Here is a 23,879-nt window from a genome sequence, read left to right as displayed (position 1 = left end):
TGAAAAATTACTTCATAATACAGTTTTTGAAAATTCATTAACATATAATTTCTTTTATTTTAAATAAAATAAATATTTTTTTTCTCAATTTTAAAATACTCTCTCCTTTCTGTTCTTCCTAATTTACTCAACTACTACACTGTTTTTTTACCATTTGAAAATAATAACTTTCTCTAGGTCTTTTTTTTTTTTTATCTTTGTTTTTTAAAGTTGTCAACTTATCCACATAAACTATATTCAATCTAAATATTATTAGTTTCAACCTAGTAAATAGAATCTCAGAGATCTTTTAAAACCGAAAAAATTTAATTATTTTTGTGTAATGAATATTGAGACGAAGATCAGTCCATATGAAAGCCTATTGTAAACATAGTACATTTTACATTATAAAATAATTTTGGGTTACATGTTTTTTTTATAAATTATTGATATTTGTTTTTCAAATAACTATAATTTAGTATTTTTTAAATCCTCTAAAATTATAAATATATATTATTATTCTTCGAAGATAAAATATGCCTTTCATACTAATCAGTGTCCGATTTTTCGACAATCAGAAATTAAGAAATAATAGACTAAAATTATAAATGTCAGTTGTCTAAGTAAGATTTCAAATATTTTTAACTATTTTTAACTATTTTAGTGTATTTAATTATGTAATCATGTGTAAATATTTTAAACAGACATAAGATAACTAAAAGAACTTAGTTTTGTGAAAACTGACATGTTAAAGTTTTATAAATGGTATTATATAGTACTAGTGAAAACACATACTTTGTTCATACTCTATGTTCACTTTTTTATGATAAAAATTAATAAAATTATAAATATAAATATGTATATAGAATTTTACAATTTAATTGTATAAATAGTTTTTTATTTATTTTGTACATAATTTTTATTTATTTAATTTAAAAATATTTAAATTTGAAAGATAGCTAAACTTAAAAAAAATTACTTGAAAGGTAAAATTGGAAATAAATGAATATAGGTATAGATTATATAATATTTGAATACTACATAACTTATTATCATGTTAATTATTTTATTAATTAAAATAAAATAAAAAAATAGTTATTTTTTGGAATATTATTATAAAATGTCTTTATAATATTAATATTTATGAATTAAAATAGTATGTTGTTTCTCATTCTGAGTCTTGAAATGTCAATAGTAAAACCTTTTTTCGTCTTATTTTTACGAAAACAATGTCTCTTTTTAGTCGTTTAACAAAAAGAAAAATCTAGCATCTCTTGTTTGCTTTGGACCTTTGGTTCTTTATTTTTAATTTTTATGGTGATCATACTTTTTACTATTTTACATTTTCCCACATTTATTTATGAAAGTTGGCCTTGAAAAATTAATTTATAATACAATTTTTAAAAATTCATTGACATTTTGTTTCTTTTATTTAAAATAATATTTTTCTCAATTTTAAATTACTCTCTCCTTTCTATTATCTCTAATTTATTCAACTACTACATTATTTTTTTACCATTTGAAAATAATTTTCTCTATGTTTTTTGCTCTTATCGGATGTAACATCCCATTTTAATAGCATAATACTACTAAAATAAAACATTTTATTGATAATCTAATGTATATCGTATATTAGTACAATTTTACAAGACAAGACTATAGTAATATCACTCATATATATTCTCCCTTATACTATAGTTCTATTACGAGACTATACCTAACATGATCTAGCATTGTTCAACCACCCAAATAGTTTATTCCTCAACAACAAGATGTGTTCTACACCTACATCTCAATTTGCTCACACCAATAAGATGATAATTGCAAAAATAAGAACATAACACATAATAGACAAACGGACAGACACAAGAGATGGTAAGCTAATTTACAAAAAAAATATCATATATTAATAAAACATGTTGCATCACAATACAATGGACTCCAACTAATCATACAGATATAAACTATATAATCAAAGACTCTTCTAAACTCAATTATCTGGATATGTGCACTTGAGTCAGACTTGCGAAGCCTTGCACTTGTGATGGAATGCAATGATATACCGAGTTGTTGTACCGAGCTACCACACATAAGGTTAGTCCATGGCACAATCATAATAACCTTGGAGTCGTCCTTATGACAAGATCTCATGTCGCTCTCACCACCTAATCATTCTCCTCTACATGAGTATGAATGAATAGTAGAGTTCAAGATAGCTACACAAAATGGAGTAGTTCTTACCTCAAGACACACCCTAGTGAATCACACATGATAGGATTCTCTCCCTGGAGAAATCACTATACATTACCATTTCTATCTTCATAACATCACATTCAATAATCTATATCATTACCATTCATTCGTATACCTACGTACATCGCACAATAATTTATTCAAGGCTAAACATTCAATTAAAGATATTTGAATTCCCTCCAAACTCACCAAATATCATTTAACTCAAAGGAAACATTAAATTATTTTCCATTAAGTACAACAAAACAGTGAACAAAATTTATCTAACCACAAACCTCAAATCAAAGATCCCAACTGTCAAATTAAAGATTCATATGTTTAGGACCTATTGTCAAAATTTTAGCTCAATCTAACCATTAACAAAGTAGAAATCCCATTTCTCCAAAGATGACCTAGACTAGAAAAACAAGATGGTGCCTGACGCTAGAAAAGTAGCACCCGATGCTGCAACCTCCTAGAACCCATTGATTTAAGTGCATTCGACGATACAAAAATGGCGCCCAACACCCCCAATTTAGTGGCCACTATCTTAGTGGCACCCGAGATGTATCAATACCTAAAACTTCCTTTTTGAGCTTTGATTGTGCAATTTGACTCTTCTTGAATTAATCCCCAGTTAGTAAACTTTCAAACACTTGAAATTTCATGCTTTTAACTCAACACGGGCCATACTACTAAATTAAAAAATCTCCCAAAGGCATTATGACTCATGGACAAACCAACTTATGTTTTCAATATATCACATAGATATGAATAACACACATCTAAAACAGATTAAATCAAAGTCCATATCACATTCTACATAGATACATATAATTAACCAAGAGGTTTAACTTAAAAAAAGTATAATTAGTTTCCTTCATTTGTGAAAACAACCCTTAACAACTCTAACTGTCTAAAACACCTTCCACTCCATAAGATGTTCTATCTACACATAAAGACATCACAAAAATGATCAATACATACCATAAGGATCATTGATCAACAAAGAGTCATATTGATGATTCAAATAGCACATGCAAGCAAGAAAATTTCATATGTTAGACGAAAACAAATTGGTCATACAAAAAGGGAAAAATAAACGACTTAGTCGGTCGAAGAAAAAAATCAGTCCAAAATGAAGAGCTCGCCGTGAAGATCGCTCTTACAACTTTGAATCTTCAATCAGACGAACGAAGGGTGAGAAATCCTAGAGAGAAGTTAGAGAACTCTAGAAAACTAGAGAGATTGTTACGACCTCGAATCTTGAATCAAACGAACGAAGGGTGAGAAATCCTAGAGAGAAGTTAGAGAACTCTAGAAAAGTGGTTTCTAAAGAAATTATGTTTTTTAAAATAATGAATCTCGTTTATAAAACTTCCTATTTATATAAATTCTTTTAGTATTAAAATAACTGAGTTTCACTATTTTGAAACCACTATCAATTCTAAAATAATATTTTCTAGGTCCTCATATCAAGATCCGTAGCATGGACCTTTAAACAGGTGACAACATCTAAGCGGTGGCTTGAATGCTCTTGGTGGTTGGAATTGAATCTCTCGTTGTCCAAAGGGTGAAGATCCTTTACAAAAGAATCTCTAATGCTAAGTATGAATTTTGGGATATATATGATGAGTATGAGAACGAGACTCTACCCCTGGATATACCATGTGTATTTATATGATTTATGGGTCCTATAAAATATGTTATAAAACAAAAGATAATAAAAACTTATGGTACTAACGATATATCAACATGAAAATAACATCAATATACTATTTAATCAAATTAGCCATATATTTTGTTCATATATGACATAAAATGATATCATTATCATATAATCAAATTATCAAAATTTGATCATATATTCCGATAATATATAGTACTGAATCAACAAATATATCTTTTAATATTATTTAATCACTTTAGGCCAATAATATTAAATGTTCTTGTTAAGCCATGCTCTTAGATATATTTTTTGGCCGAATAGGTACATGTTTTAAAGTGGTCAAGTTATCCACATAAATTATATTCGATCTCCAAATCTTATTAGTTTCAACTTTGTAGATAGTTTCTAATGTCAAATATCTTTTAAAACCCATAAAATCTAATTATTTTTGTGTAATTAATATTGAGATGAAGATCAGTCCATACGAAAGCCTAAACATAGTACATTTTACCTCACAAAATAATTTTGGGTAAAATGTTTTTTTTTTATAAATTATAAATATATTTTTCATATATCTAAAAACTAGTATTTTCTAAGTGTTCTGAAATTATAAATATATTTTTGTTATTTGAAGATAATTTTTTTTTTCATAATTACAAAATTACAAACGTTGATTTTTTGTTCTGCAAATATTTGTATTACTTTTAAATTCTTAAAAACAATAAATGTGATATCGCTAATTTATAAGGATAATACATCTATACTAAAAAATTGTAAAGCATGGAAAATAGAACATTTTTAATTTGATAAAATAAAAATATATATTTTATTAAGATTTGTTATGAAATTTCAATTTCGTCAATATTAAGTTATTCCATTTTCTGTAAAACAGAATGTAATTCATTGAGCTAAATTAATTAATCAATTAAAATAAATATTCATTTATACATTTGGGATATTCACATTTGTTTTGTTATTTTTCAGCATCTTGAAGACCACACATCCCTCTTGCAAAGTTCGAGCTTCTAAACTTGGACAAAATGTTATGTAAGGAATAAGCTGAAAAATATGATTGTTTTAGTTGTTGCATACATGTTCTGATTTCATATGGTGTTTGTATTTGTGTAACTTTTGGTTAGAGCTGTTTGATGTTGTTCTCTGGAATAAATTTTGGTGATGATGTTGGAGAAGAAAACTTATAATTGATGTTAATTAAGAGTCTCATCCGCGATATCTATCTTTCTTATTTTAACACTAACATAACAAATATTAAATTTTAGAAGAATCTAAAAGAAGTATGTTTAAATTTTAAAAGGACAAAAAATAACTAGAATTTTAAAAATAAATTAAAAATTTTAAAAATTTTACCATGATGCAGAACAAATTTTAGCCATATTAAGTTGAATAAAAACTAATGATTCAAAAGAATTTGTAGGGTAGAGAGATGTTTGTGCAATAAATTTTTTCTTAAAAAGGTTATTTTAGTCATTTAAGAAAGATGGAAGGTGCGGGAAAAGGGTATGAAGCAAAAGCCCAATCCAATAAAAGGCCCAAAAAGAATGGTTCGAGAAAGAAAAAAAAAACATCATTTCATTTTTTCTGACGTAGTGAAGGTTCCGGCATAAGAAAATCTCTTGCGGTGTATAAACAGAAGTTGAATCTGTGTACTGCATTGTTTTGTGAGAGAAAACTTTAGAATGTTAGAAGAATGGAGGAACTAAAATCTGGTATGGAGGAGCACATGGAGCTTATGGCAGATCTTGTTCAGATGTTCTCCTCAGATATTCGTTTTGGCTTTAGCCCCGCTTATGATAACTTCATGGGTTTCTTCCATGCCATTGACTGGAAGGTAGCTTTCCAATGTCGGTTTTTCTTCACTCCGTTTGTGCTTTCTTGGTTTTCCAGTTTAGTGTTTGTTCTTTCTTTTATTATCGATCTGTGAGTTTTCAATTTAAGCTTCGTATTCTTTTGTTCTTGGGATTCACCGTTTGTTGTATATTGATTTTCGATTTGTGGGTTTTCAGTTTGAGCTCGTATTCTTTGTTCTTGGGCTGTGAATTGTGGATTTGTGTTTCCAATTTATGATTGTCAACGTCATTATCATAATGCATTACTTCCTATAGCTTAAAAGAGGATAGGGAATTTCTGGTGTTATTTACTTGAACGACAGCTGCAGTGTTGAAGTCTGAATTAGATGGTTTATTTCTTCAAGTATTCAGCCACATTTTATCAACACCTTTCATCAACCTTGTGTTAGATTTGGTAATCATAGTTGGTCTTGCACATTGTATATTTGTGTTAGAGTGCAGTGTTAGATTGAACCAAACCACTTCCTCTCTTTTCTTATCGAAATCCAAATTAAAAGAAAGATTTACTTGACGGATGGGAGGCTTTCAAATGATTTTCCTGATGAGAATGTAGTTCAAATCAGAAAGTGAAAATGTTCTTGTGTGGTCTCTATCATGGTGTCATCGTCTAATTCTCTAACTCTACATCATCGTGGTTGTTGAATAAATTCAATAACCTTATTCTCACTATTTGACTCCATTAAAATTATGACTTATATGTGTTTTAGTTGTTAGTGATGCTTAATTTCGCTGTTTGAGTCTCACAGAATAACATGGCCTTAATGTTTATAAAATTTCGTTGACTGGTGCTTGATTGTATTTTGTTTCGATTTTTGGGTTTCAGTTATCATATTATTTTCATTTGGGTGTGTGAGAGTTCTATATGATACGTTTGGTGATATTGATTATTGGAACAATTACAGGCGGCGATCATATCATATCAGATTTTTGTTGGATAAAAATTTTCAAATTCAATTTCTTTTACACATTTTTTTGCTATGTATTATGATAATAATATACTTGCATGATTTTCATTAATAAAACTTAGGTTATTTATTTCAAGATATTCATCTGAACAAATTCAACATTTTGACATGTGCCTCCTTAATTATTTTTTTCATTTATAGAACTAAGTAAAATGTGAATTCATGAGTCCATTATTGCTATTTTGTGATATTAAAACAAAATCATTTTATTTCAAATTCTTAAATTAAATGAAAATTCACTTCAATTCTCAAAATATGCATAAACGATAATATTATTTTGAAAATAAAATTAAAATATATATGTTCTGTAGTATTAAGAGGATAAACTGTCTATACGGTCCTGTAAAAATTTTAATATACTAAATACATTAAAAAAATTAAAAAAAATTAAAACAAAAAACAAAAATATTAGGAAGTGAAACGTGACTGTCATTATTCATGATCGTTAATTATTTAAAATGTTAAAAAAATCAAATTAAACACAATTGATGAAAACTAGGTTTATTTGAGAATAAAAACAAAATTGAGACTGATCTGACAAAACTCGATGAAAATTGGTATCAAAAATATTTTAACCAAAAGTATGTATATGTACGGGGTGTGAAACTATTTTATCATACATAAAATGATCATAAATTATGTAAATTTTAGTGAACGTTTTTGTAATCATATTCAAATAGCTTTCATTATAAAGTTAAAAGTAACCGTAAGAAAATAAAAAATATTTAATATGAAAAGTAGTAGTATTTTATATTAAAAAAATAAAAAATAATAAAAAATTACTTTGAGTACCAAGTTGGGTGATAAATGATAATATATAAAAGTTTGTAATCAATTTTCAAGTCCGTATTTTTTTTTGGTACTTTTAGTAAGAGACTTTTAGGCTTTGTTCACTTGAAGGAAAGTAATTATTCATAGAGAATGACAACTATGGATTAAAGGTCATATTTGCGTTTGTTTAAGTGGATTGGAGAGTAAGAAAATGTGACGATTTGCGAAATCTACTGATTTTGCAGTCCTGATTAAGTTGAGGTAATTTGAGATGGATACTTGTTTAAATACATTTTTACCCTCAAATTAAATATGTTTTCTTCATGAGCATGTGTGCGGTTGATGGAATAAGATGAAGAGGGATCCGATCCCATGAGGGCGGAACCAATCTATGAGGAAATGTGAGAGTGAATTCGATCCATGGCAACTCGAACCGATCCATGATAGTCCAAGTACACTTTTTATTAAATTAATGGGTCTTCCAAATTCATTGTAGAGTATGGTTTTACTTCCTTTGGACCATGTTTGTTTTTAAAAAGCAAATAATATATATATATATATATATATATATATATATATATATATATATATATATATATATATATATATATAAATATGTATAATAATTAATGATAATTACTATATTGTTAAATTTTAATATTTTTAATTCATCTAATTATCATTTAATTTTATTTTTACCATCAAGGATATTTTAGTAATTTTAAAATTTTTATCTATTAAAACTTTTTTAATCTATTACATCAATCAAATTAGTCACTAACTTTTACAAAATTCATCTACAAATCCACTCTTTTTACCCTCTAAATTCCCTTAAAAAAACACACATATTCATCTACTCAAATTAACACAAATTCATCTTCACACTCTCCCTTAAATCTATCTTACAAACCGAACACACCCTTAGGCTTTGTTCCTATGGGGGAGTGGATATGGGGAGAATGGGAAGATGAATTTGTGTAGATTTGGGTTGATCGATTTTTGTGTTTTTTGAGTGGATTTAAAGAGTAAAGTGAGTGGATTAAAAGATAAGTTTTATGAAAGTTAGTGAAAGATTTGATTGATGTGATAGATAAAATTAATTGTTAAAATAGATATATTTATTAAGTTACCATAATACTCTTGTGTAAAAAGAGATGCATTTTTTGAATTGGTATTGTTAAAATAATTTCTAAATTAATTAATTTTATTCATAAAAATAATTAAAATTAATTCAAAAATAAAAATAAAATTGAAAGAGACACTTACCCTTCTCCTCTTCGAATTTCAAAATAGTAATTGTAAGTGCAATAGAGAAAACAATAAAAATGATTAAATCATAAACAATAAAGAATTAACCAATGCCACTTTCAATGGCACAAAGAACTGATTATGTTAGATGTTAGGTGAAACTGATGTAATGAGGGGAAAACAAAAACCAAAGGCCAAGAAGAAGTAGGCATTAATATATTTTGGGGCATGACCAGATAAATTAATCAACAACAACTAAATGGCAACTAAAAAACAAGCACAAATGCATAAACTTACTTCCAGACCCAGATGCAGAAATTGAGAGTGGCAACATGAAGAACAGTAGCAACAGCAAAGCCATGAGAGTTGAATGTGTCCAGCAGTAGCATAAAATGAGCACTGCTTACATTGAATAACTCACTCCGGCGAAGAAACCATCAGCTCAAGCGACCTCCTTCACCACAAGTACAAATACATAGCTCCTCCGGCAACTCCGACAACTGCAATCAACTCCTCCACCTGCAAAAAACCAAAACAAAAGGTAAAAAAAAAAAACCCAACGACACCAGTGTTGTAACTGGTATCATTCCTTTTATAAACAAGGCACCAATTACGTAACCGGTGTCATCACTCAATACATTGCAGCAACACCAGTTAGCTAACCGGTGCATATCACCACCCCCACCACGTCCAAGCACAGCCACCACCTAGCCACCACCTCATGCAACCACTGCTACCCCTTCAACCTCCCGCTTCAACTGCAGGGGTGTGATAGATATTATTATGCCAAATAATTTGTTATTATTTTGAGTATATTATGCAGCATTAGTTAGCCTAAATTATAGCCTATCAATTATAACAACAACCTAAATTATAGCTTGTAATTTGTATATATTCCTTATCAATGAATATGAACAGCACGAATGATTTCCTACATGGTATCATATTAGGTTACCTTCCTCCAATCCTAATAAATCTACCCGTCACTTCCTTTCTCCTTCTCAACCAATTTTTTTTTCCTTCTACTACTGCCCATCAATGGCTAAAACTTACAAATATCACTCTGCCCTCTTTGTCACCAACGTGAAGCATCTTATTCCTATTACCTTGGACATGGAAACGAGCCAATATCACTCATGGGCAACCTTATTTAAGGTTCAAGCCAAAATTCATTCGGTGCTTGAACAAATCATCCCCCCACGAATGAAATAGCCATAGCAGAGTACCAAAGAACCAAGGCTGCTGATCTCTCACTATGGACACACCTTGATGCTACTATACTCTAGTGGATTTATGCCACTATTTCTCCTGATATTCTCACATCGATACTTGTGGCTGATGACTCTGTCGAAAATGCTTGGCAGCGTGTCACTAACTTATTTTAAGATAACAAAAACTCTAGGGTAGTCTATCTTGAAACTCAGTTCACAAACACGAGTTTGGCAGATTTCTCAACGACCTCCGCCTATTACAATCGACTCAAATCTCCTGCTGACCAATTATCCAATGTTGTGGCTCTTGTTTCAGATCAACGTTTAGTACTCCGCTTGCTTGCTGGCTTAAACGAAGCCTATGCTGGTTTTGTCACGGTTATGCAACAAAAGGATAACTTGCCCAGTTTTGCTATCACATGCTCTCGATTGAAGTTGGAAGAAACCATGATTCAGGAGCGAGCAGCTCGTGCATCTAGTTCCACTGTCCTTTTAACCGTGGATGATGGATCCTCCTCACAGTCACAACCATATACCACTCACAATACTCCTTCACTAGGACGTCATAATACAAATCGAGGTAAGCGACCTACTCGAGGCCGAGGCAACAACAATCGCGGTGGTAGAGGCGGACGCAGCGGTGACGGAGGTGCAAGTGTTGGACGAGGTGGTGCAGCACACCAGCATCCGCAATACCAAGCCTACCCACCATATCCTCATCCCTTCTTTAATCATTGGGATGGATGGGCCCATCCTCCTTGTTCTTATCCAACAACTTCATGGCAACCTCGACCTCCACGTCAAACTGGTATTCTTGAACAACGACCACCACAACAAGCATACAATACATCACTAGCACCACTTCTTGTTGCGAACACACCTACAGACATTAATGCGGCTATGCATACCCTTACCCTCTCTCCACCGGATGAGAATTGGTACATGGACACTGGTGCTACCTCTCATATGACAACGGATCAAGGTACACTCTCCTCTTATTTTTATTCGAGCAAAAATCATAATATTGTTGTTGGTAATGGTCATTAAATTCCTATTTATGGTCATGGAAGCACTACACTATCCCCACCCAACCCTCCTTTACACTTAAACAATGTGTTGCATGCATCAAAACTCATTAAGAACCTTGTATCTATTCAAAAATTTACAGTGACAATTTTGTTTCTGTTGAGTTTGATCCTTTTGGATTTTTTGTGAAGGATTTGCGAACGGGGAACCATATAATAAGGTGTAACAATTCACGGGATCTCTACCCCATCCTTCCCAAAAATCAGGCCATATCTCCACCAATATTTCCTTCTGCCTTTACTGCTTTGTCTCCCAATTTGTGGCACAATCGTTTAGGCCATCCAGGAGCTACTAGTTTTCTTCGTCGTCAAAATTTTATTAATTGTAATAAAAGCAGTCACAGTTTTTGCACATCTTGTCCTCTTGGTAAACATGTGCAATTGTCGTTTCATGCCTCTTGTTCATTTACTGAATTACCATTTGACATTAGTCGTAGTGATATTTGGACTTCCCCTATATCTAGCTCTTCTGGCCATCGATACTATGTAATGTTTCTTGACGACTTTAGCAAATTCTTATGGACTTTTCCTATTTCTAAAAAATCAAAAGTTTTTTCCATTTTTCAATCCTTTAAAACTCTTATTAAAACCCAATTTGAAAGAGATATCAAGAATTTCCAATGTGATAATGGAAGGGAATTTGATAATAGTCCATTTCAAAATTTTTGTCGCCAAAATGGAATGCAATTTCGGTTTTCTTGCCCTCACACCTCTTCTCAAAATGGCAAAGTTGAACGGACAATTAAATCAATTAACAACATTGTTCGAACCTTATTAGCACACTCATCCATGCCACCTTCTTTTTGGCACCATGCCCTTTCAATGGCCACGTATCTCCTAAACATTCTCCCAACCAAAGTTCTAGGATATCATTCCCTAACGCAAATCCTCTATTAGAAAAATCCCCTCTATTCCCATCTTCGTGTCTTTGGTTGCCTTTGTTACCCTCTATTTCCCGCCCCAATTCATAAGTTACAAGCTCGGTCCACCCCTTGTGCATTTCTAGGCTACCCATCAAACCATCGCAGTTACAAGTGTTTTGATCTTTCAAGTAAAAAGATAATTATTTCTCGACATGTACTTTTTGATGAGACACAATTTCCTTTCTCAAAAATACATGATCCATCTCCAACTGTGTATGACCCTTTAAGTGACGACTCCACACTTCATTCCTCACTTATGCACACCTGTCCCACCAACTCCAACACTACAACCCCCTCTTTCTGTTATGGCACCCATCACATATCCAAGCCTAAGCTCTCGACCAATGTCTCCTTCAAACTCACCCATTGCCTCTTCCTCTTCTCGGGCATCCACCCATTAGCCTATCTTAAATAATCCCAGGTCTCACCATATTACCACTCGTAGTCAACACGACATTCTTAAACCAAACCCCAAATATACCTATAATTTGAGTGCTTTGACCTCCACCTCTATTTTACCTTTGCCTAAAAATTCAGTAAGTGCTCTTCATGACCAATATATGCCATGACTGATGAATATAATGCTCTAATTAAAAATAAAACATGGGAGTTAGTACCCCGTCCCCTTGATGTGAATATAATTCGGTCTATGTGGATTTTTCGACACAAACACAACTTTGATGGTTCTTTTGAGCGGCATAAAGCCCGTCTTGTAGGTGATGGCAGGTCACAAATGGAAGGAGTAGATTGTGATGAAACATTCAGCCCCGTAGTGAAGCCAATGACTATTCAAAGCGTTTTGAGCATTGCTTTATCACAATCATGTCCTATTCATCAATTGGATGTAAAAAATGCTTTTTTACATGGCAATCTCAATGAAACAGTTTATATGCATCATCCTATGGGTTTTAAAGATTCCTCTCATCTTGAATATATGTTTGCTTGTTAAAGAAATCACTCTGTGGCCTCAAGTAAGCCCCTCGTGCCTGGTACCAACGGTTTGCAGATTATGTGACCATGCTCGATTTCAATCATAGAAAATATGATCATTCATTATTCATCTATCATAAGGACTCTGATATTGCATATATTTTGATGTATGTTGATGATATTATCCTGATCGCCTCCTCTCATTCTCTTCGAAAATCAGTTATGTCATCCTTGAGTACTGAGTTCGCTATGAAGGATCTTGGTCCACCTAGTTATTTTTTGGGGATTGCAGTTAACCGTAATGCAGCCGATATGTTTCTTTCACAACAAAAGTATGCAGAACAAATTCTTGAAAGAGAAGAGATGAGTAATTGCAAACCTTGTCCCACACCGGTTGATACGAAGCCCAAACTTGGTGCATGTAATGGCATTCCCTATGCGGATCCTACTAACTATAGACGTCTTGTAGGCACATTGCAATATCTTACTCTCACAAGGCCTGACATTTCTTATGCAGTGCAACAAATTTGTCTTCATATGCATGATCCCAAGGAGGAGCACATGAATGCTCTCAAACGTATATTACGTTACCTTAAAGGTATTATTGAATTTGGCCTGCATTTGTATAAATCAACAATTACCACGCTCCTCTCTTACACAGATGCAAATTCGGGTGGTTGTTCCGATACTAGACGCTCTACCTCCGGATATTGTGTTTTCATCGGTGATAACTTGATTTCATGGTCGTCTAAACGACAACCTACTCTATCTTGCTCTAGTGTCGAGGCCGAATATAGAGGAGTTGATAATGTTGTTTCTGAATCTTGTTGTATTAGGAACCTCTTTATTGAGCTTCATTTCCCAATTCACAAAGCTACAATGGTATACTGTGATAATGTGAGTGTCATTTATCTATCAGGTAATCATGTCCAACATCACCGCACAAAACACATTGAGATGGACATTCACTTTGTCCGTGAAAAAGTAACCCGTGGTGAAGTCCATGTCCTTCATGTTCTATCCCGCTATCAAATTGCTGATATCTTCACTAAAGGCCTTCCACGCATACTCTTTGATGATTTTCGGAACATTCTAAGCGTATGTCAACCTCCCGCTTCAACTGCAGGGGTGTAATAGATATTATTATGCCAAATAATTTGTTATTATTTTGAGTATATTCTGCAACATTAGTTAGCCTAAATTATAGCCTGTCAATTATAATAGCAGCCTAAATTATAACTTGTAATTTGTATATATTCCTTATCAATGAATATGAAAAGCACGGATGATTTCCTACACGCAAACCATAACTCACCTCTCAAAACACCACTGCAAGTCGGACCACCTTTTCTTCAAAAATAAACAATGCAATGGAATCTTGCTTAGTTGACTAGGGAATATTGGTCAGGAATCTCGGCAGAGGAAGGAAGTTGGCAGATGCAAGGCAAGTGCTTTGGAAACGAGAGCAAGGGTAGTTTCGTCATTTGGCCAAACCATATATATGCACTATCTTCACAGTTTTGAGGGGATGGATTAATCCAACCATCCCCCAACATCCGCTCTCTCAAATCTGCTTCAGCAGTGTAATTCGCTCATACGAACATTGCTTTAAAGTCATCTTCCTTTAAAGTTGCGGTTACTCTTTTTTTTTTTGTATAATTTTTATTAGTTGTTATTTTGCAGTTATATTTTTATCAATTTAGGCTAGGAAATTGATTTTATTCTGTCAATAATGAAGAAATACAAAAAAATATTTAAAAATATTATAAGATAATTTAGTAGTGACAACTTAAAAGGTTTAGAGAAAGAAGAATAACTTGTACAATTTGTTTACATAACTTAATAAATTATTCTACGAGTATTAGATTAATACTTTAGTCTTTTTTTAATGTTTTAGTGTTTTTATACATTAAATTTCCACGTTAATAGAACTAATTGAGATTTTTTTTTATTGATAAAGTTTTAAAAGTTTCAATTAAATATTTTATATTTCTAAAAACATATTTTAGTAATTTTTTATCCATAAATTAGATTAGTAGACACACTAGAATTATTTTAACCTATTTAACGATTATATTAAAAATATATAGTAAATATTTTTAAAATATAAAATACTAAATTAAAACTTTAAAATCTAATATACCACGCACTACAAGAAAAAACCTAAGTAGTAATTAATTTTGGAGACAAAAAATAATTAGTTACTATAATGACGGATTTTAGACACAAATTTATAAACTAAAAGTTATTGGTATTTAAAATAGTCTCTATTATACTATTATGAATAAAATTTTATAATTGCTTTGTGAATTGGTCTCTAACCTTAACTATCAAGGTTTAAACTATCAAAAGAATGTCTAAATTAGTCACTAATTAATTATATCTAACACATATTATACTCTCATATATATATATATATATATATATATATATATATATATATATATATATATATATATATATATATATATATATATATATATATATATATATACTCTAATGGATACAATCTCAATTCATTCATTTAATCAACATCAAAATCAAGTTTCTAACCGAGAGCTCACTAGCCACATCTCATGTTAGAATACTATTGACATTAACTACCCCAAAAAATTTACTCTACTTTCGAAAGACACATATGTCCAATTAAATTGGAAGATCTACACTTTTATATTACCTCCATTAAATTGTCACTAATTTATATGATAGCTGTGAAATTCAGAGAATGTAGATTAAGAGGTCATATTCACTACTAGAAATTTGTATTTTTTAATAGCACTGTATTTCTAGCCTTTATATTAAACTGTTAAAAATTTAAAAAAGAAATTGTCAATTATTTTTAGTCGTTATAAATTTTATATTAACTTGGGATTTGGATGGGTCGTGCAATTTCAAATGAAAAAAAATTTCATATTTGTTGCATATCCCTTCTATTGTATTAGCTACTCTCTACAATATTTGGATTTGTCAAGTAATCAAATTTCGGAATCTTTACTTAATTTTTCAGCATTTTTTATCTTTAAAGTCATTGGATCTTTCATCCAATCGATTAAATGGAAAGATAAAACAAGGTAACAAACAAATTACTTTTTCAATTGGAATTTTTATAAATCTCATCAAACCTTCTATAAGAATAGATTCCAAAGTCATTTGGCAAATGCTTGTGCTTTGCACACATTAGACATGATGGAAAATAACTTGAGTGATGAGTTTTCAACAATATTAAATCATTTATCTGGATGTGCTAAATACTCATTAAAAGAATTGAACTTGTCACAAAATCAAATTAATGGTACGATTCCTGACCTTTCAGCATTTTCTGCTTTGAGGTCATTGTATATTTCAAGAAATCGATTACAAGAAAAGTTAATAGAAGGTAACAAACTACCATCTCAATTGGCATTTTTATCAGTCTCATCAAACTTTCTAGAAGCAAGAATTCCAAAATCATTTAGCAATTTATGTGCTTTGCCTTCGTTGGAATTGATTGATAATAGGTTGAGTGAAGAATTTTCAATGGTAATGTATCACTTATCTAGATGTGCTAGATATTCATTGCAAAAGTTATATCTAGGCATGAATGAAATCAATGTCACACTACCTAATCTTTCAATATTCCCATGTTTAAAAGTTTTGAATGTTGGTAGTAATAGGCTAAATGGAGAAATTACCAAGATATTCAATGTCCACCTCAACTAGAGGAACTATTCATGGAATCAAATTCCTTGAATGGTGTGTTTAGTGACTCTCATTTTGTTAATGTATCTAAGTTATATTATTTGGACTTATCTGACAATAGTAACCTTGAAATTTACTCAAAATTGGGTCCCCTCTTTTCAGTTGCATTACATAAGGTTGTGATCATGCATGTTAGGTACATTTCCCAAATGGTTTTGTATGCAAAATAAATTTGTTTTTCTTGACATTTCAAATTCTAGAGTCGTGGGTATGGTTCCAAGGTGGTTTTGGTCCAAACTAGCTTTGAGAAATGTGATTCAGGTAGTATGTGGTATAATTCCAAAATTTTCTAGATAGGATATAGTTTCTTTCTTAACCTCTGCATCAAATCAATTTGAAGGTCCTATTCCACCATTTCTACGGGGTTCAATCTTTCTTAATTTATCCAAATCAAGAAATAATTTGATTGAAAAAATCCCTTCAAATATTGAAAGTTACAACCACTTGAATTTTTCACTACGCCAAAATACTCAATAGACAATGTTTTTTTTTTTTTTTTGCTAATAGATAACACTTTTTAAGCGCTCTCTATTGGAGCGATGTTTATTAAAATAGATCGTTTCTAAAAAAACACTATGGAATGACATCTTATAGACTGCGCTTAGAGACACAAACGTTCTTTATGTATTCTTCAAAAAGACTGTGCTTCTACAATAAGTGATCTCTATCAGTCATCTTATAAACAACCTTGGGTATTATCATTATCCATTCAAAATATCACTCAAAATCCCTCTCACTATTATCCTCGAGACTGGAACGGAGCCCAATTCCTCACTGCACTCAATAGCCACCCAATTCTCCATGGTTTGCGATGGTGCCCAGCGGCCCATAGCCTGCCGCCAGGCGGTACAACCAAATTTTGGAAAACCAGAATTCCTCCCTGCACCTACGAACCTTAACATCTTCTTCAACCCCACTTTGACCAATTCACTCAAACTTACTACAATTAGATGTGCTCTAATATTAAATTATCACAAAACCATTCACGGCCAATCCAATTTACTGCAGTTGATTCCAAAAATCAAAGATTCCTCAATTATTCGAACCCTAATTCGAGAACATACTCAAAATCATCAACCCTCTCCAATTACCTCACAGTTTCACAATTAATTACTACCATTTGCTTGATTAATGATTTTAATACCCTTTCCACTGATTCAGGATAGCCCAGAACCCAGAGAATATAAAAAATGCATCAAACAGAATCGCGTCGCCTGGCGAATGTTCTTCCACCAGGCGGTTCTTCTCCAGGAACCCAAAATTAACTTGGCAAGGATGAGTCACCTAGCAGACATTCATCTCCTGCCAGGCGGTTTCTGTAAAATTCCAGAAACCCAGAAAATTAACGCAACAACAACGTTTTCATGCATAAATAAGATTATTCATCATGCAATAAATCTTGGCATACAATTTAATGAGTATAACTCCCCTAACCTGGTCTCCTTTGCTTACTTTGAATGTGAGATGGTTCTTCTTAGCCAAAAAAAATGGCTCCCCTTAGTGCTCCCGCAATCCAACACACTCTCAAATTCGTTCTCCATAAGCCTCCCTTGGCTGCCATTCAGCTAGGGTTTTTCCTTGCCCTTTCACCTTCATGTCAAAGGAATTTAGGAAAAAAGAAAGTTTAGTTTAGGTTCACCAAGGTTCGAACCCATACCATGCCAATTGTCAAATCAATGCATAACCATTCAACCAATTCATGTTTCATGATGATTAATATAATTCTATGATTATATTATCACTTAACATGGTCGAGCTTATTGTTAAAAATAATAGTAATTTAACTAACACACAATAGGCATACATAGGACTTGAACCCAAGTCTTTTCACACAATCAAAGTACTCTCAACCACATGAGTTAGTACTTTTCCACATCATATAAGTTAGAAATAAATGTCATAAAGGCTCTCAATACCCGCATTTATTAATTATTTATTTATTTAATTAATTGAATTTCACGGGTCTTACATTTGGTGTTCAATTTACTTGAAGGAATGAACTGGCTGTTCGGTTTAATTAGCAGAGTACGAAACATGGGTTCCAAATTCAACCTTTGTTTCACGAAATGTTTTCAACTAAGTTAGAAGTAAGAAGAAAAATAGTGTCTGGGAGGGAAGATTTGAGAGAGATGGGAGAGTGGGGAATTGAAGAGGTTTCTGAAAGAAAACAAATGAGTTGGGTGGGCTTTAACCTGTCCCTAGCTACACTTCCACTGAGAGATTGTCTCTAACCTATGTAACATCCCAGTCGTCCCTAAGGAAAAAATATAAGATATTATAATTTTACTCTAACCGAGGTTCAAACCCACAAACTCCCAATTACCAAGTACATGCACAAGCATAAAGCCAATTCGTGTTTCTTAATAATTCATACCCATCTATGATTTTATCTTACTACTCTAGTCTCAAACATACCCGTAAAACAATAAAACAATTAAATTAATAAACAATTGGCATACACAAGAGTTCAATTAATATTCATATATAGAATAGATCTGCCTAATGGGGCTAAAGGTCCGCCCAAATGTGTAACTCATAATTTGATTTCTTTTTGGTAGATTTTAGTTGTGAATGATTTTTATATTAGTCAATTAAACAAGCTTTGTTTATGGATTATGTGTCACAACTTATATCATCAATCCAATTCAACTCAAAGTTCAATAATTTGTTCTTCTATTGATTATCACCATGTTCAATTGAACACAAAAGCCATCTTTTTCCCTTTACTGATTATTATTATTAAGTCCAATTTCAACCCATAATCTAACTTTTGTTTCTTATCATTTAATTAATTGGGTCAATATGAACCCAAACTGAGATCAAAGAATCAAGTCTAGTCGGGCAAACTCAAATTAAGTCAAGTTAGTTTTTATTGATGTTGAGGTAAGGCAGTTGTAAGACTCGAGGAAATTAAATAATTAAATAAATAATTATTTAATATAAATGCGGATAATGATTATTCATGGCATTTAATGAGGAGAGTTATGACAAGAAGTAGTACTAGCTCAAGTGGTTAAGAGTACTTGGTTATGTTGAGAGAACTTAGGTTCGATTCTTGTGTATGCCATTAGTATGCTTATTTAATTGTCTGAAATGTATGCCATTAGTATGCGTATTTAATTGTCTGAAAAACCATCAAGTTAATGAGAATTGATGACCATTAACCTCTCAATAATAATTTTGTTTTTAATATTAATAATTTGGGTTTCATTTTTTTATTCGTGTATTATATGTTGTGCCCTAACATGTCCAAATGCATGAAATTTCATCTGTTTCACACTGTTTTTCGTAAATTTTGGGTTCTACCCAGAAATTGCCTAGTGGTGTTGAAGAACCGCCAGGCGACTCATCCCCTTTTTCCCAGATTTCTGGGTTCTGACATGAACCGCCTGACGACGATGAATTACCGCTAGGCGGCGCGACGCTATTAGGGCTTTTTTTCCAATATTGTTTGGTGCAAAGGTTCTTGCGACTTTTGGAATATGTTTTATGCATCATGTTATGGGTTTAATGCTATAAAAGTGAGTCAAGCGTATAGTGTGTGCATGGGTTGAGAAAATCATAGCTTAATGGAATTACAAATGTATGATTAAGGTTTTAGGAAGATGTAATTGGGATTCTGAGTCTAGCGTTAATTATTACATAATTCGTAGAAATATTTTGTGCAATGTATTCCATAAATTATCTGTGAACCTGGTCCAATTGCATGATAGGATTGGGTTGGAAAAGGATAGGAATTCTCGCAGGAATGGGAAAATTGAGATTTTCCCAGAATTTGGTATGTCGCCTAGCGGTGCCTAATATGCCACCAGGCGATAGCTCTAGTTTCTAGTTCTAGTGTTCTAGTTGTGATGGACGCAATGGTTGAGTTTTATGGGTTTTTAATATAAATTCAAGTTGACGAGAATAATGTACTTAAACCTTCGTGATTTGGAAGGAGTTAACAAAGAGAATATGATGGTATGCTTAAACTAATGTGTAGGTGGGAATAGATATGGAAATGCTAATTGAAAAAGGATAAAGGATAATTTTAATTGAGATTGCAGGTTCTGGAAACATAGTTTTCTTTAGGTATGGACTTTTGGGACATTGGATAATTATAATGTGGTGGGTTAAGGTATCAATTATGATTGTGTAGCTTGAATTGAGAGATATTTTGGGTGAAGGTTTGATGCATTTGTAGTTTGGTAAAAGTAGGTTGTCTAGTGATAAGATACTAGTTGTGTGTCACTCCCATAAGTTTGACTAGTCATTTGTGTTAAGATAGAGTGATTGGTGAATCATATGTCTTGAATAGATGAATTTGCGAATGTAAGTTTATGTAATTGAACCATGTGTGGTATGGTAGTGTACTTGGAATTAGACACTGATTCGTGGATAAGGATTATTGTCTTGAAGGCATTTTGGGATTGAAACATAATATGTTTTAGGTGCTAAAACTAGTAGGGTCTCGTTATTGGTATAGCATCTAGCGGCACAAGGAAGGCCGCCAGGAGATAGGACTATCAAGGATGTCCTTAGAACGTGTGGCGCATGGTGGTAAGGAGCGACTTGCCAGGCGATTGCCTTAGAACAGTGGTTTTGGACTTTGCCTAGAGCCTGATGACAAGAGGTTTCTGCCAGGTGGTCTGTGTAGGACTGTCACCTAGCGGCGCTTAGGCAGCACCAAACGATAGCGCTGGGGGCAGTAGTTTTTTCTTAATTACGTGTTGTATGTTGTAATTTGAGACTTGGACCAATAGATGTTTGGATGGGTCATGAGCGGGTAGGTTCATGGCTAGTGGTGAACACATGATAATATCAGCAGGGAGGTTCATATTACGATGCTCTCGTGTGAGGATACGAGCAGGGAGGTTCGTAGCTGTTGGATCACGTGTGCTGGACTACGGACGGGGAGGTCCGTAGAGTTGGACTACGAGCGAAGAGGTTCGTATAGGCAATACCACGAACAAGCAGGTTCGTGGAAGTATGTTATATCTTGGGTCCATGGTCAAGTAATTGTGTGTTGGAAAACCTTAGGACAGTAAGGTTTCTTGGCTAAGTATTAAGTGAAATAAAGTAATTATAGGGTGAATCTATATTTTATTTAAATTATATGTTTATATTGTTACGAGCTCACCCTTTCTGTTTGTATTTGGCAATGATTGTGTGACTTGTCACGCGGAAGCAAATGATATTCCAAGTGATTATTAAGACTCCGGCAAGTGTACCAGGTTGTGCAAGTAGTAATCGATAAGACCGTGATATCGTTTACCAAGAAACTTGTGTATACTAAATAATGGCGTAATTAGTGACTAATTTAAACTAAAGAATGAATCCATATTTTGAGTTTCATGTAAGAAAGTAAATTTGTGAATAAAAAAATAAAAGGTGAACTTTGGCAGTTAAAAAACGCTTAGACGGTGAAAAAGACAAGAATTGATATGGAATGGTAGTGTAGGGGTTAGATTTCACTGACCTCACTCCCATGCATGTAAAAGAAAGCACACCTTTTCCATTAATATACTAATGTCAACCCACAAGTCTACTCAAACTCTAATCCCTTAATAAAATGAGCCTAGGTTTCCTATTAAGAGTCAATCCCTTGAACTCTTAACAAACAAACCTACTTTATGAACTAGGGTTTAAGACAACCAATGTGTCAAGCTCCATTCCTAGACACAAGCTCCATTAGGTATCTTGTTTCATTTCTAGGTTTCAAAAGATATTTTCCAATACCCAATGAACCAAGTATCATGCAATTGGTGATCAAACCAAATAAGCATTAAGCAAGGAAACAAGAATACTAGCATTTAGTGGAATAGGCATATAATATATTCAAAGCATTTGCAAAATACAAGAGAGTTTAGTGGTTACATCTACCCCCAACAAAATGGGTTTAGCTCTCCATTGTCATGGAGATCCCAAACTTACAAAATGGAAGATGGAAGATACAAGGAGGAGGAAGGGATAGTTCCCACAAGCCCTAACACACCTCCAAGCTTTCCAAGAGTGAAAAATCGCGTCCCAAACTGCCAAAGATGTATTCCTTTCGAGAAAACCAGAAGAAATAGGTTAAAGTTGCTACATCAACACAGGTGTCGCTCAACGTCGTCCATGCACCACTCAACGTCCAAAAAACGTGTGTCAATCACCGCTCAGCGTCGGCTTCTGGCGCTCAGCGCCAAAAAATGTGAGAAAAATGGCACTCAGCCTTGAATTCTGACGCTGAGCACTGGAAAATGCTAGAGCAATGAGGCTCAACCTTGAATTATGACGCTCAACCTTGAAATGCTAAGTTCATATCTTTAGTTTGGGCTTTTTTTTCTTCTTTCTTCTCTAGTTGACAACTTCTTTGGCTTAAGACAAAAGCTTTCTATCATTGAATTGGATACAAAAATGGGGATTAGTGGTATAATTAGATCTATGTAACCTATATTGTATTTATTCACAAAAGCAAAGTAAAAGTGAGGATTAAGTGGGTTAAAAGCTCAAGAGGATTTGATTTTGTTAGCAAAAGATAGCCAAGATAATGGTAAAAATCTACATTATCAACTCCCCCAAACTTAAAACCTTGTTTGTCCTCAAGCAAAAAAAGGTAACTTAAAATTCTTTTGCCTACGCCAAGATGTATTTGGCTTGGGTTTTGCATGAATCTTGATAAAAGACTTGTAGCGAACATGATATCTAGTCGTGTAGTCGTTAGATAAAGTAGACTTCTAACTAGACTCCTGTATCGAGATGCATCGGCTTCTAGTGCTACATACACCTTTTGTAGTTTCTCATTCGTCACTCGTGGTGTGCTTACAAGTTTGCACCCATACATCTTAAATTTCTTCAACAAATCTTTTGTATATTTCTTTTGTGAGATGAATATTCCATCATTTCTTTGACTTACCTCTATTCCGAGGAAATAACTCATCAAGCTAAGATCAGTCATCTCAAAGGTTTTCATCATATCTTCTTTAAACTCCATCAACATCTTTGTATTGGTTCCAGTATAAATAAGATCATCTACATATAGAGAGAGAGTAAAAGAGTATGCGACCTTGGGTCTTGATGTATAGTGTAGGCTCACTCTTGCTCCTCCTGAATCCTTGATTGGTGAAATATTGATCGATTATGTTGTACCATGCACGAGGAGCTTGTTTCAGGCCATATAAAGCTTTCTTCAATCTCAACACTTTGGCTTCTTGGCCTTTAACCGCAAATCCTGGTGGTTGCTTTATATAGATCTATTCTTCAAGAACGCCATTGAGGAATGCAGACTTGACGTCTAAT

General features: G+C 32.8%; 1 pseudogene; it reads left to right on the top strand.

The window, feature by feature from the left end:
* Positions 1-8,958: 8,958 nt before the first annotated feature.
* LOC114180704 (uncharacterized) lies at positions 8,959-10,990 on the top strand (annotated as a pseudogene).
* The last annotated feature ends 12,889 nt before the right edge of the window (positions 10,991-23,879 follow it).

This window comes from Vigna unguiculata, chromosome 4 (assembly GCF_037176805.1).
Source record: "Vigna unguiculata cultivar grain cowpea cultivar isolate G323 ecotype 2 chromosome 4, ASM3717680v1, whole genome shotgun sequence".
Classification (NCBI taxonomy): Eukaryota; Viridiplantae; Streptophyta; class Magnoliopsida; order Fabales; family Fabaceae; genus Vigna; species Vigna unguiculata.
Note: the sequence above shows the minus strand (reverse complement) of the source record. Positions and strands in the feature narration are given on the sequence as shown.